We start from the raw sequence: 15,385 nt of genomic DNA on the forward strand, positions 1-15,385 counted from the left end.
TGCATGTACTTTCGCGAGTGAAGTAAATTTCTCTACTCTTATGGGATCGGGTCGTTCACCTCGATAGTGAAATAAATTACTCTTATGGGATCGGGCCGTTCGCCTCGGTAGTATGGTAACGATACTCTATAGGATCGGGTTGTTCGCCTCGACAATATGATTACACTATTCTTATGGGATAGCGTCGTTCGCCTCGGCAATTTCGTGCTTAATATTTGAGACTGGATTTGATTTGGTAATAGTTGAGTTAGCGCCTTCAAGGCCGGTTATGACATGTTTAGCGATTTGATATAGACTCGTGTGTGGAATTATTGTAATTACTTTTACTTTCTTCGATGCTAGCTTTTGTACACTCACCATGTCTATTTTATGAATTTCTATTCCTATTTTATCTCTAGTAAGTGTTAAGTCGACCCCTCGTCACTACTTTTTCGAGGTTAGACTAGATACTTACTAGGTACGCGTTGTGTTTCGTACTCACACTACACTTCTGAACTAAATGTGGAGGTACTAAGACAGGTAACCGGTGGTCACATAGGCGCGTAGTTGTACTCCTACAAAGACTTAGTGGTGAGTTGCTTGCCTTGGTATGACCTGCAGCACCGGAGTCTCCCTCTACCTTGTTTATTATTTCTGTCTATTACCTTTCAGATAGTAGTTGTATTAGTTTTGTATATTCTCTAGATTGCTCATGCACTTATGGCACCAAGTTTTGGAGGCTTTTAGTATTTATATACTATTGTACTTATCATTACTGTCACTACAGTGGATGTATTTATCACGCTTGTATTTTGTTGAGAGAGTATGTACGGTTGCATGAGATATTACTTATTTTATTCTTTTAAAAAGGGAATTTTTATTTTAAATGTTAAAACGGGGTAATTAAATTATAGGTTCACTTGTGGGCTTGCTTAACAACAACATTAGGTGCCATCGTGAACTATTATGGATTTTGGGTCATGACAGCTTGGTATTAGAGCCATAGGTTAACATATGTTTCATAAGTTATGAGCAGTCCTAATAGAGTCTTGTGTATCGGTGCGGAGACTTCCGTACTTATCTTCGAGAGGCTATAGGGTATTAGGAAACTTCTCTTTCTTCATCTCCTATCGTGCAATTGATATTATGCCAAGTATCTTTTTATTGATCTCTCATAGATGGTGAGAACGCGTGCGACAGATGTATCAGGCGGTAGATGAGCTGCCCCCCCCCCCTTCCTAGAGGTCGAGTTAGAGGCCGGGGGAGGGCTCCAACTCCATTATTTGAAGTCATTGCTACACGTTTTCTCTTCCATTGTGAGTTATTCTTATTGAACATCGTGATTATACATTGTCTCTCATTGTTGAGTTATTGGTGTTAAAGTTGAGAAAGTCATTATCACGTTGATGCGAAATTGTTATTGTTGAAGCATCTTCCTTGTTGAGTATTTTACATTCATTGTTATTATTGATATTCTAGTACCCGTTCTGGTGGGGCCGTGGGCTATTGTTGTGGAAACGTTAATATTGTTGATTGTTGCCAGATTGTGATATTGACACTTGTTGTGCAAGTTGTTATTGTAATGTGATATTGATGCACATGCGGCGATATAAGGTAGGACTTATGTGCGTGTTGCTTGTAGGGGAACTACGTGAAGCCACGTGACGTCATAAGGTGCGCTAAAGTGTAACGCCATAGTAATATTTTGAAGTATTACGTCCCCATTTAGGTTCTGAGCTAGGCACACGAGTTTTTTTGGAGAATTGTGAAGGTGTACAATGTAAAGCCCAAGAAATTTTAGTATTTGATTTTGAGACATGCTAACGAGGCAAACCATTTTACGACGATAATACAGTTGCTTGAGATGTTGGAAATTTGAGCAGCATATGTGTGGTTGTATTTATTATTTTATTATATTGTATTTTATTTATATTGTTTATTCTATATAAATGTCTTAAGGGTGTAGAACACAGCATCCCACTATTGTACAAAAGGATATATGAATTGTACGGTGAAGTTGGCCTAATTTCATTGGTAATCCTTTTCCAATTTACACGTGTCTTATAGTACTTTTTCCATCATACCACGTGTACTCTCACCTACTTCAGTTTCTTTCACTTCCTCTCCAGTTTCATTTCAATCTATTTCCCACACACTCTCTTAATTCATGTACCCAGATAGTAAAATCCAAAATCAACACTCCTTCACTCATCATAGCTGACATCCGATTCATTTCTTTTGCTCCTCTTTGCGACTTAAAGTGTTTTTTTTTTATTTCGTTTTGTTTTCGAGTTGTCTTTGAGTTGTGCTTTTTCATTCTTGGGAGTATTCCTCTATTCTTACTTTGTCAAATGCATCTGTATTGTTCCTAATTGGACTTTAATGGGTATATGTTAGCTTTTCTGCTGTTTTTTGGGTAATTTTTATTTTAATTTCTTCGTGCATGTTGGTAATTTTGACGAATTTACTCTTGTGTTTTTTTATCCCTCACAATTGAGCAATTTTACTTACATCCCCCCCCCCCCCCCCCCCAGTATTCTTGAACTGGGTTTTGCTCTTCTTCAAAGTTATTATTTTTTCTTTGTTATTTTTTTTGAGATTTTGATTAATTTGAATACTTTGTTAATGAACTTTATGTTTTCGCACAAATTTTGATTCTAATGAATAGATTTGCTTGAAATTAATAGCTTCTTAAATGAATTCTCAGTTTCGCTCAAGAGTTTTATCAGTAAATCTGATATTTTCTTTTAAAAGAGCAATATAAGTTAATTTCTCGAAAGTAATTAGTTTATTGGAGTTGAACTATTTCGAAGAAATCTTGATTATATGGACAAACTGTTGCTTGAGTTCAATTTTTTCCTTAAAATTATTTTTGTTTGCACTTGGAGGTGAAATCTGATTTTTGAGTCAATCATTTCTTGTTTCTTAGGAGTGTTCGTGCTATTGAATATTTTTGTCCATTAAGCTGTTTTTCCTATTCCTTTGTTCATGTGTATATCAGAAGTATCATGCTTTAAGAATATTGGTTAGAGTATTGTGAAATTTTAGTCTCATAAGTGCATTTTGAAGATCATATTGAGCTGTAAGGTATAGTTAACCGTGATTGATTAAATAGACTTGCATGATTGATTGTCTGATAATATATTTTTCTTATCACTTTTCTTCTAGCCTTTCGGTTCTGATTGTTTGTGGCTTATATTGTTTTTGTTGGTAAATTTTTCACACACATGAGATAGCACTTTGTGATTTTGGGCGTGCAAAGATATTAGTATGTGGTATTAAGTATTTTTGTTCCTCCTCAATTAGCAAATTATTGAGGATTATGCTTCTTTCTCTACCTGTCTGGCGAACCCAACATGTCATGCATTATTCTTGTAGGGCCACTGAGGTAAATTCAGGACTATGGACTATAAGTATGTAGATGACATATGAATTATGTCAGTTGCGTTATTCCCAAGTTGCATCGCGGGAGGTAAGGTATATGTAACTTTTATGTATGTTTCTTATCCCTAGGAGGCCTTCGTCCACTAGCGCGCTTTTTCGAAAAACTCTATTAATTTTGGTATCGATGGTTTCTTGTTGGTTTGAGCTTTGGAAGCTTGGCATTTGATCTTAGGTTTGAGCTTTGGAAGTGTGATTACCCAAAAGGTTATCACTTGTTTTAAAATGAAACTCCGTGTTCGGAGGTCTTGAAAATCTCATTTAAAGTCACCTCGATTTGCGTGCGCAGTTAGGGCGCGTAGCCGGAAAGCTTAAATATGATAATCTGTGAAAAAAGATAAGTTTTGATTATAGAATGAGCTAATTTGACTTCGGTTAATGTTTGGGTAAACGGATTCGGACCCGTGATTTGACGGTCCCGGAGGGTCCGTAGGAAAATATGGGACTTGGGCATATGCCCGGAATCGAATTCCGAGGTCCCGAGCCCGAGAAATGAATTTTTAAAGAAAATTATTTTTTGAAATTGTTTAAAGTCATGATGGTTTCGGGCCCGTATTTTGGTTCCGGCGTCCGGTACAGGTCTTATATGATTTAAGACATTTTTGTGGAATTTGGTGAAAAACGGATGTCATATGACGTGATTTGGACTTAAATTGCAAAGTTGATGTTTAAAGAAGTTTTGAGAAGATTTCATTGATCTTGAGATTTAATTTAATGTTCATGATGTTATTTTGATGATCTGATTACACGAATAAGTCCGTAGGATGTTCTTGAGGTTTTGTGTGCATTTGGTTTGGAGTTTCGATGGCTCGGGTGGGTTTCGGGTAGGTTTCGGGATGTTTTAGGCTTAAAACTAGAATTGTAGGTCTCTGAACCCACTAGTGCGGTGCTCGGTCGACCTTGTGCGGAGCGCGGTGATGGCTGTGCGGAGCGCGGTGAAGGCTGTGCGGTCGCTATCGGCTTTGTGCGGTCCGCACAGGGCGCTGTTGTGCGGCCGCACTCGACTTTGTTTGGTCCGTACAGGGGGTCCGAGGGGGGGGGTATAAATAGACGGGATTTTCAGTCATTTTTCATTTTGCAAAACCCCAAAAACATAAGAGGCGATTTTTCAAACAACTTTTCTTCTCCAAATTAATTGTAAGTCATTTTTAACTAGTTTTCTTCAATCATTAACATCTTTTAACATGATTTCAACTTCAAATCAATGATTTTCAGGGGGAAAATTGGGTGTTTTGGATAGAACCTAGGGTTTTCAAAAAATTGGGGATTTGGACCTCGATTTGAGGTCCGATTTCAAAACAAATTATATATTTGAGTTTGTGGGGGAATGAGTAATCGGGTTTAGGTTCAAACCTCGGGTTTTGACCACGTGGGCCCGGGGGTGATTTTGACTTTTTGAGTAAAATTTTGGAGAACTCATTTTTCATGCATTCAAATTTATTCATTTAGCATTTATTGATGTAATTAAATAACTTATGGCTAGATACGAGCGAATTGGCGGAGGAATCAAGGGGTAAAGCTATAATTGAAGCTTGAGTTGTGTTCGAGGAATTGAGGTAAGTGTTTGGTCTAACTTTAGCTTGAGGGATTAGGAGTTGTGTCCTATTTGCTATTTGTTCCTTGTTGAGTACGGCGTATAGGCATGGTGACGAGTATCTATGTGTTGGTGTCAAGCATGACCGTGAGTCTTATATTGTGATTTTCATGATCTCGTTGTATTATTTATGCTTTGGTAAAGATTTCTATTTGTAGTGTAGAGTTGTGGAAAGAATTGTAACCTATGAACATTGAGGAGCGTTGGCTCCAGTTGTATAACAAATTGTGAAAGTATAAGTGATAATCGAAATTTAAGGGCATTGGCTCGAGTTGTGAAGTGAATTGTGAAGTAAAAGTGAGAAAGAGAAGAAATCATTATGTTGCCCCTTGCCGGTCTATTGTTGAGTTGAGGTTCCCTTACATTGTGTTCTTAATTGATATTACGGACGCTCAGGTTGATGATTCTTCGTGTTAGGTGTTGTAACAAGTTTGATTATAGCTGGGTAGTTAGGTGTTGTAACAATTGTAGTTATAGCTGAGGTAGATAGATGTTGAAACTAGTTGAGTTATAGTTTAGATAATTAGGCGTTGGAACAAGTTTGGTTATGGCTGTTTCTCCCTTGTCGGGACGTATATACTTGTATGTATTGTGGAGTTCCCTTGCCGGGATAATGTAGTCTATTGTTGATCCATTGCTGGGACGGTTAATTATGATTATTGTTGACTGTATATTTAGAACGGGTTGCACGCCTCAACAGATATTATATTGGATCGGGTTGCACGCCGCAACAGTTATATATGTGGATCGGGTTGCTCGCCGCAATAGATATTATATTGGAGCGGGTTGCACGCCGTAATAGATATTATATTGGATCGGGTTACACGCCGCAACAGTTATATATGTGGATCGGGTTTCACGCCGCAACAATGTTAAATGATAAGGGATCGGGTTGCGCGCAGCAACAGTATTGTTATTGTATTGATTGTAGACATCGAGTGTTCTTTCGTACTTTATTAAGTTTCTGATAGAATTGATATGTTTCACCGAAGCATGTCCCCCCCCCCACCCTCCCTTTAAAACTGTTATTACCGATTTATATTTCTAATATATATTATATAACTGCACAGGTTTATCTGAAGTCTGGTCCTAGCCTCGTCACTACCTCGTCGGGGTTAGGCCAGACACTTACTAACACATGAGGTCGGTTGTGCTGATACTACACTCTGCACTCTGTGCAGCTACCGGAGTGGCACTTGATCAGTAGCAGTAGGGAAGCCAGCCTTCAGTCCACCGAGACATCGAGGTAGCCTTGCAAGCGTCCGCAGGCCCGGCGTCTCCTCTATCTTTTATTATGTTCTGTTATCTCATGTATCCAAGACAAACAGTGTTATTTTTCCTTCAAATTGTTGTATGTAGTACTCCTAGTAGTCCGTGGATATTGTGACACCAGTTTCTGGGTAGAGGCATGTGTTGACTTTCGAAACATTTTGGTTTTATTTTTTATTTAAGACTTCCGTTTAAATCTCATATTCCTCTGTCATGTAGGTGTTTATCACTTGTTAAAATGAGTTGTAAAAAAAAATTAACACAGAAGAGTTAAAGATTTCTAAGTTCGTGGCTTGTCTAGCTTCCACGAGTAGGTACCATCACGACTCCCGAAGGTGAAAATTTCGGGTCGTGACAGGAAGCTATGCATTTGATCTTACTTTCCTAAAACTTCTGTTTCATGTGCTCGCTCATATTGGTTGAACTAAATACACTTGATAGTGTAGAGATACTTTCCATATGATAAAAATAAAAAACTAGCAAACAAATAGAAATAACTGAATATATTGATGCTAGAAAAAGTTTTGAAAAGTAGGAGAAATTAACATGATGTCAAGGAAATGGGAGAGGTCTATAGGACTCTATTTGGTACGAGCTCCTTCCCTTTAACTTTATATTTATTGCTCAAGGGTATCTCCTAATGTTTTGTATATCATATATGAAACATGAGGACTAATGAGATTCTGTAATATTATATTATTTCTTTTGAATTGTTTCGATATGCTTAATTATATTATACGTAATGTTTATACGTCTCTTGTTACTTTTTTGAGCCGAGGGTCTTCTGGAAACAACCTCTCTGCCTCTCGGGGTAGGGGTAAGGTCTGCGTATATATTACCCTCCCCAGACCTCACTTGTGAGATTATACTGGGCCGTTGTTGTTGTTGTTGTGATGTTTCTGCTCCACAAGTTTCTTGTCTCCTTTAGTATTCATGTATTTTTGTTCTTTTATTTGTAGTATGATATTTTTTTAATTGTGGCATGGTCATTAGTTCATCTTGGACTAAGCCGTATACTTTCTAAATAAACAAATCAATTGTTGAAAATATACGTTTTTGTTTCAACTAATAAACATGATTCTTTGTGTTTTGCTTCTTGCCTTTGCTGGTTTGGCAAATGAACAGGAAAGTGGAGATGTTGCTTCATTCTATGTAAGAGTTCTAAAATGCTTGTGCCTATCTTTCCCAAATACTATACGCTAATTAATTAATCTTATATCCATTTACTGAATATTTTTACTCTTTGCGCGTCCCTCATTCAGAAGTTAAACAAATGTTTATTTTGCATTTCACGAGAGACAAATTTTGCATGTCCTTTTCCCCCCTTTTCTTTTAGTTCTCAAATTACTTTATTTCTTTTGACTCATGAGTCTCGCGGTGAACGTATGAAATATGAGATGTAGGTGAGACGAAGAATATACTGACAAATTTAATGCGCTCTCTTTCTATAACCCCCAAGAATAAGAAGTAGAATGATAGGCGGAGCAAGAGGATCTTGAAATCTCCTTGGGCGCTCTTCTTCATTCAGCCATTTAGGCCAGGCTAGGAACATGTTTCCTGGGAGCTTGGCTTCCTTGCTTGTCGCTCTCTATTTTCGTGGTATAAAACTATAAATTAAATATGTTAATGCAGGAGATGAATTTGTTAAGCGATTTATGCAACACCGATGTCATTCAGATGCATGGTCTGGTTGATTGTGAATTTTTGGTGACTCATATTAAGAGGTAAGAAATGAAATTTCTGTTTTCTCAGTAAACTATTAGAAACTTTTTTCTGTTACTTTAAATTTTTATATATAGCCGGTCATGATATTTTATTAACTGGGTTTTAGTGTATATTGTATATAAATATAAAAGAAGTGGATGGTTCCTATTGGTTTCGGACATGAAGAAAGGGCTGCAAGAAAATATAATAAAACTTGAGAGATCTTCACCAGACAGTTATCTTTCTTAATGTTTAATAATATGTTCTTCTCTTTGTATCAATGTGCGCAAGATGGTAGATATGATCTTCATTTAGTTTCATGTCTTAATTTGTATTAACATGTTTTGGTTAATGTAAAGAGTGATTCTAAGATTGAGAGCTAAAGTCTCTCTCACCCCACAAACCATTTACTTTTCAAAAGGAAAAAAAGAGCTTCTATTCTGGTTATATCTGAGCACCTGTTTTTCAGGTGTTTAATTTAGTTAACAACATTATGTATAGCAAGTCGAGCAAATATAGATAAAAGCCGACTATGAAAACAACTACTCCCTCCGTTCCAATTTATGTGAACCTGTTTGACTGGGTACGGAGTTTAAGAAAAAAATGAAGACTTTTGGAATTTGTGGTCCTAAACAAGTCCAAATGGAGCCCAGAGTATTTGTGTGGTTATAAAAGCTTCTCATTAAGGGTAAAGTTGTAACTTTAAGCTAAATTGTTACCAAATTTAGAAAGGGTTCATTCTTTTTGGAACGGACCAAAAAAGAAATAGGTTCACATAAATTGGAGTACTTAACTTCCATATTTGAATTTGTGATAGTCATTAAAAAGATATAGGTAGAGTGTTTATATCCTTATGGTGGACTAGAACTAAGAAATTGATATATTTTCAGCAACAACAAATGGTAATGCATGTGCATCGTAAATCAAATATATACAAAGAGTTGAACTGTTAGATACTGATAGCTGCAGCCTTAGGGGGTAAGTGCGTGACCTCCTAACTGGTTTGGCAGATCTAGTAGGAGCAATTGGTTCGAAGACCGAATTTCTTGGAAGTTGCCATCATATTCAATATTTGAGACATTCACACACAGCTGCAGGCCTTCAACATAAGACTGGAAATTCCTTCTCTATCATCAAAGGTTTCAAACCAGAGATCAATAATGATACAACCTTTTGCTAGAACAAAGATGCTGTAAATGAGGCTCTGAGTTGGTTGTTGGAACGACACCACTTTTATATATTGTTTAATCATATATTGTAAAGAAAAAGTCATATGACACAACCTTTTACACCTAAAAGAAACAGTCATATTATATCAACGTTCTATAGGGAACTTTTGATTATGGTTTATCCATTTTATAAATATGTTGGGCCTGTGTGATCCATCTAGTTATAATATAATAACTTATTAAAGATGGTACCAGCATATTATGGTTATATTATACATAACTGATTGAATTTGAGACAAGCCAACATTTATATTGTGCTTAGAGGACTAGCAGCAAGGCACATGTGTACAACAACAACAACTATTATCCAGTAAAATCCCACATAGTGGGGTCTGGGGAAGGTAATGTATACGCAGACCTTATTTCTGTCCCGATAGGGGCAGAAAGACTATTTTCGATAGACCTTCGGCTCAGAAAGATGAAAATAAAATAAGAAACAAGAAAAGAGAATTCATTAGTAACTCCAGTAGAAACCGTAATAGTAACAGAAGCATAAAAACTTATAGATGAATGACATGCAATAACAGTAACAAGAATCTAAGGCCCGGGGCTAAGATAAACAACAAGAATAGTGTGGGTTCAACATAAACTGCAAGTCATCTAAGATCAACCATAATCCAACCCTGCCTCACCCCCGGTATGAAGTAAGGAAAACTTTACTACCCCTATCCTACAACCCTAATGCTTGACCTTCAGGCCTTCCTATCAAGGACCATGTCCTCGGAAATCTGCAGTTGTACCATGTCCTGCCTGATCTCCTCTCCCCAACACTTCTTAGGTCTCCCTCTACCTCTTTTCGTACCCACTACGGCCAACCGCTCACACCTCCTCACCGGTGCATCAAGGCTTCTCCTCTGCACGTGCCTGAACCATCCGAGCCTCGCTTCCCGCATCTTGTCATCCACAGGGGTGACGCCACCTTCTTCTGAATATCTTCATTCCTAATCTTGTCTATCCTAGTGTGCCCGCACATCCACCTCAACAAGGTGCCTGTGTAGTCTTTTTATTTAATAAGGTGAATATCTAAGTCCTATTTATAGCCCGTTTGACCAAGCTGCAAAAATCAGCTTATTTTGAGAAGTGCTTTTTTTCAAAGTGCTTTTTTCAAAAGTACCTTTGGTGAGAAGCAGTTTGTATTTGGCTAATTAGTTTGAAAAGCATTTCTGAGTAGTAATTAGTGTTTGGTCAAGCTTTAAAAAACTGCTTCTAAGTGTATTTTTCTCAAAAGTGCTTCTCAAAAAAAGTACTTTTGGAGAGAAGCTACTTTTTTCTGCTTCTCTAAAACTGCTTCTGCTTCTCCTCAAAAGCACTTTTTTTCCTTCCAAAAGCTTGGCCAAACACCTCAATTTTTGGCCAAAAGTGCCTTTGGCAAAATAAACACTTTTAGCCAAAAAGAAGCTTGGCCAAAAAGGCTATTAATCATTTTAAGTGGAAAGTGCAGCCCACGAAGGGTGCTAATGCATAAAAATTGCATGGGGTAGTCACTTTTTAAAGTGATATTTATTTTTTATCCAGTATTTTTAATACTGAGCAAAAATAACAACTATTCTATTAAAATTAATATGAAAAGCCGGTGCTACCCGTTCTTCTATCTCTTTTGTGTTCATTTCTCTTCCTTGCCAGTGTACCTCCGGCGACCAAACCGGTAACTGAAATACATGCGGAGCAGTTGCCGCCATTAATGCACAAGCTAGCGGAGATCACGTGAAGTTGAGATCTAGAGAATCTTCTGGCGATTTCTCAAGTCATACGGATAATATGGGAAGCAACTGGAGAATGGTACAGTAGAGGATTACTCCATAAGAAAAGAGTCTACTTTTCATCTTGTTCTTCGCATGCTTGGTGCTATGTATCCAAATCTTGAATTTTCTCGTAAAAAATACTTTGATTTTGTACTTTTTGTTTAAGCAATATTAGCCAGAATCAGAAATGAGAAGTGATAAGCAGTTAGAATAAATTCTTGGATATTAATACTATAAGTTAAGGACACTTCGTCCTTAACTTAGAGTTACAAGCACAGAAATTAAGGACAGGTACACATGAACTTCGAGTTACAAGTTCAAAAGTTAAGGATAGGCAGTCCTAAACTTAGAGTTACAAGTTCAAAAATAAGGACAAATAGTCCTTAACTTAGACTTACAAGCTCATAAATTAAGGATAGTTAATCCTCAACTTACATTAACAAGCTCATAAGTTAAGGACACTTGGTCCTGAACTTAGAGTTGGAAGTTCAAAAATTAAGGACACTTGGTCCTAAGCACAGAAATTAAGGACAAGTAGTCCTTAACTTAGAGTTACAAGCACAGAAATTAAGGACAAGTAGTCCTTAACTTAGAGTTACAAGCACATAAAAAGGACAGGTGGTCCTGAACTTCGAGTTCCAAGTTCAAAAGTTAAGGACGTGTAGTCCTGAACTTATAGTTACAAGTTCGAAAGTTAAGGACAAATAGTCCTAAATTTAGAGTTATAAGTTCAAAAACTAAGGACAAGTAGTCCTTAACATTTACATAACATTCATGAAGTTAAGGACACCATGTCCTTAATATTTACACAACACTCATATCTAACACAGTAGTATTTTTGTTCGGGCGGGTAAAAGATTATTAAGCACTGACTAAAAAGTAAATACATCCTAAACCGTGAATAAAGAGTAAAGACATCTTTAAATAGTGGCTAATCATCATGCACTTCCCCTGCTAATGTAACGTGATTCAAAGAGAGATTAAAGTGATTAAAGTATGGCCTTGCACGTGAACTCTCAAACAACCCAAGCCTTTTTCCGAACGAGACTAAGGGTTTTAGAATTTAGACCTTTCTGTTTTCTTTTTTTCTTTTTCGGGAAGGAGACGGCACAACATTTCGCTTCTTCTTATAACCAATAGCAACGATACTTTAAGGAGAGTTGAAGGATAGTAAAAGGAAGTTCATATAGTAGCAATTCGAGAAATTTTATTTTATGTCTCACATGCCATGTTGTAATGACTCGATCGGTCATTTTGAGCATTTGTAATTCGCTCGGTAGTTTGGGGACATGAGTAATTCCGTATGATGTATTAGGACTTGTGCGCAAAATTTGAAATCATTTCGAGTTGATTTGATATGTTTCGGCGTGAGTTTTTGGAAGTCGAAAGTTCGAAAGTTCATTAAGTTTGATTTGAGGTGCATTTCGTCGTTTCGATATTGTTATGTGTGTCTTAAGGCCTTGAATAGGTCCGTATTATGATATGGAACTTTTTGGTATATTTATACGGGGTCCCGATGGGCTCAGGTGAGTTTCGGATAGGTTTGGGTTGTGTTGCACTCGTTTTTCTTATGTTTCGACGTCGTTTCTTCAAGCATAAATGGTACCACATTGAACAGATGAGCTTCAATTACTGTTTTATTGAAGCATTAGATTCGTATTGTAATTACGGATCCATAGCCAAAAGAATCGTCAAATTTGGACATCGTATGAGGATTTTATGGTCATTTTACTAAGAATTGAGTTGTTAGATTTTTCAGATTAATTACGAAATTGTCACTACTGCGTATTTAAAAATTTGCACTATTTTCAAATATTGAAACCAATATATCTCCTTCAATATAAGATCAAATGGAGTGATTCAAGAGTCTAACTTGACTAGAATTTTACAAGGAATACATTGGAGGTATCAAAAGTGAGTTTCGGGATCTTTTGGCACAAGAAACGAGGTAAAACAATGTTAAAATGAGAATTTTGTGCATTTAATATATTTTGAGTTGGGGAGCTCGGAATTGGGCAATTTTTTGAGGCGCTTTTCAGCATATGAATTGGGGTAAGTGTTATCTACTCGATTTTGGTTATATTTTATGAATCTATCTTCGATTTTAGCTTTTGGTTGATGAATTTTAAAGAAGAAATTGGTGGTTTTGGCCTAAAGTTTCATAATATGAATTTTTGAGTTTTGAACATCGATTCGGGGTCGGATTTGAGTGAAACTAGTATGAGTGAACTTGTAATTGAATGGGTTGACGAATTTTGTGAGTTTTGTCGTGTTCTGAGGTGCAGGCCCGGGTTGGGTTTTTGGCCGATTTTGGGCTTTTGATTAAAGATTCAATCTCTTTTGATTGAGATTGGTTCCTTTAGCATTATTTAATATATTTAAGTTATTTTTGATAAGTTTCGAGCCATTCAGAGGCCAGAACACGTGTGATGAGATTTTTGGAGCATCGCTTGGCTTGCTCGGTGTCGGAATTGGCTTGCTTAAGATTTGTAACTCTTCTAAACTTAGTGTTGAGAGTGTAAAACCCCGAATTATGTGCTATGTGATTGGTGTTGAGGTGACACACATGCTAGGTGACGGGCGTGTGGGCGTGCACCCTATGAGTTGTGACTCTGTTGTTTTCAGGGCACTGAATAGTGGACCTATTTTATTGATATCTATGTTTTCACCATGTGATAAGATAAATGAGTTGTACATCATGCTAGATATCATGTTTAGGCTTTATGCTGATGATGTTGGGACCCATAGTGGTCGTTTCTTGTTGTCATCTCATTGAATTCATTGATATTTCGTACTAAGTCATATTCATGCATTCATATCATATCTCAATCTCAGTTGTTACTTATTGATACATCATATCATTGTTCCGAGTCAGTTTTCATGACATTGTGAGCCCGTGGGTGAGACTGGAGAGATTGATGACTGAGTGAGGTCAAGAGCCTGATTTTGAGTGATTGTTATGGGATCAGGCTGCATGCTGCATCAAATTATTGATTATGCCTTCGTTGGCTTGTTATAACGCTTGGGCTGAAGGAGCCCTCCGTAGTCTACACACCCCTAGTGAGCACGGATGATATTATTGAGGGATGGATTTCCTTGGATATGGATTTCTCCGAAGTATTGATTATATTCAGGGATGGATCTTCCCTTGGTATGGAGATGGATCTTCTCCATGAGGCTGGATTGGCCTGTTTTCTTCGCTATTGGTGACCTATAGTCAGTGATGTATATATTCCGTGATGGATCTTCCCTGGGTTGTATGGCCCTATACAGTACCGAGTGATTGATTATAATAATTGGACGGTGTGATACAGTGAGGTTGAGTACTCTGATAGTGTGAGTGCATGATTCATCTCTGAGATACATGGTATTGGCATGCATATATGGCATACATGCATAGAGACGCATTTTGTTCCTCATGATGTACGGTGTCACATCATTCATGACTTTTGCACATTAGTAAGCGGGCATAGAGTGGTATTTCACACTTATTATTTGAAAAAGGAACGAAAACATGTTTACCTATAATGAAAAGGATTTTCAGGAAAAATTACTGTTTTCAAACTATCTCATGATATTTCGATGATGTTGATAAAGGATTTGGGGTTTTCACTGATATTCTTGAAAAGCGAAAGTATTTTGGAAATTGTGTAAAAGTTGAACATTTTTACCTCTAAGAGTACTTCCTTGTTTATCTGCTATACGTTGTACGAACTGTTGTTGCTTATTTGTGTTGGACCCGACCTATGTTCCAGCTCGTCACTACTTTCAACCTGAGGTTAAGTTAGTTACTTTTTGAGTACATAGGATCGATTGTACTCATACTGCACTTCCTGCACATTGCATGCAGATCCGGATGTCGATGTTGCTGCATTTGATAGTTGCTGGATTTGAAGGTGTACCTGCGTTCTGCTGTAGTTGCCTCTTGTTCACGGTAGCCTTAGATTATATAACTCTGTTTATGTACTTTTCAAATACAAGATGTATTTGCTTCCTATCAGTTTTGAAATCTCTACTCTTAGAAGCTCATAATTTGCACTACCAGTCCTTGAGAAATGTATAAGATTTAGATAATTCCTTTGTTTAATGGATTATTAAGTTAAATAAAAATGGATAATTATTTATTGGCTTACCTAGCGGGTTGGGTTAGGTGCCATCATGACTAATGGATTTTTGGTCGTGACAGATTGGTATCAGAGTTCTATGTTCATAGGTTCTACAAGTCATGAGAAAGTGTCTAGTAGAGTCTTGCGGATCGGTATGATGACGTCCATATCTATCTTCGAGAGGCTACAATATTTTAGGATATACTTCCTATCTTTCTTTCCTTATCGTGGGACATTGATTCAGCTTGAAGCGTAACTCTTTGAATTCCTTCCACGCATTTGTATGCACATGTGAGCGCTTGGTATCAACTGTGCATCGAC

The 15,385-nt window shown here is 37.2% G+C and overlaps 1 long non-coding RNA gene across 3 annotated transcripts; it reads left to right on the forward strand.

The window, feature by feature from the left end:
• The first annotated feature begins 2,136 nt into the window (after positions 1 to 2,136).
• On the forward strand, positions 2,137 to 6,484 carry LOC138870182 (uncharacterized). 3 transcript variants are annotated; one of them, XR_011400420.1, is made up of 3 exons: positions 2,137 to 2,395; positions 3,358 to 4,976; positions 6,085 to 6,484. It is a non-coding gene; the product is annotated as an uncharacterized lncRNA (long non-coding RNA). The 3 variants fall into 3 exon arrangements; XR_011400421.1 differs by lacking the exon at positions 2,137 to 2,395 and having other exon boundaries at positions 2,505 to 3,456; positions 4,904 to 4,976; XR_011400419.1 differs by lacking the exon at positions 2,137 to 2,395 and having other exon boundaries at positions 2,505 to 4,976.
• Positions 6,485 to 15,385: the final 8,901 nt, after the last annotated feature.

The sequence above is a fragment of the Nicotiana sylvestris genome, chromosome 6 (assembly GCF_000393655.2).
Source record: "Nicotiana sylvestris chromosome 6, ASM39365v2, whole genome shotgun sequence".
Lineage (NCBI taxonomy): Eukaryota > Viridiplantae > Streptophyta > Magnoliopsida > Solanales > Solanaceae > Nicotiana > Nicotiana sylvestris.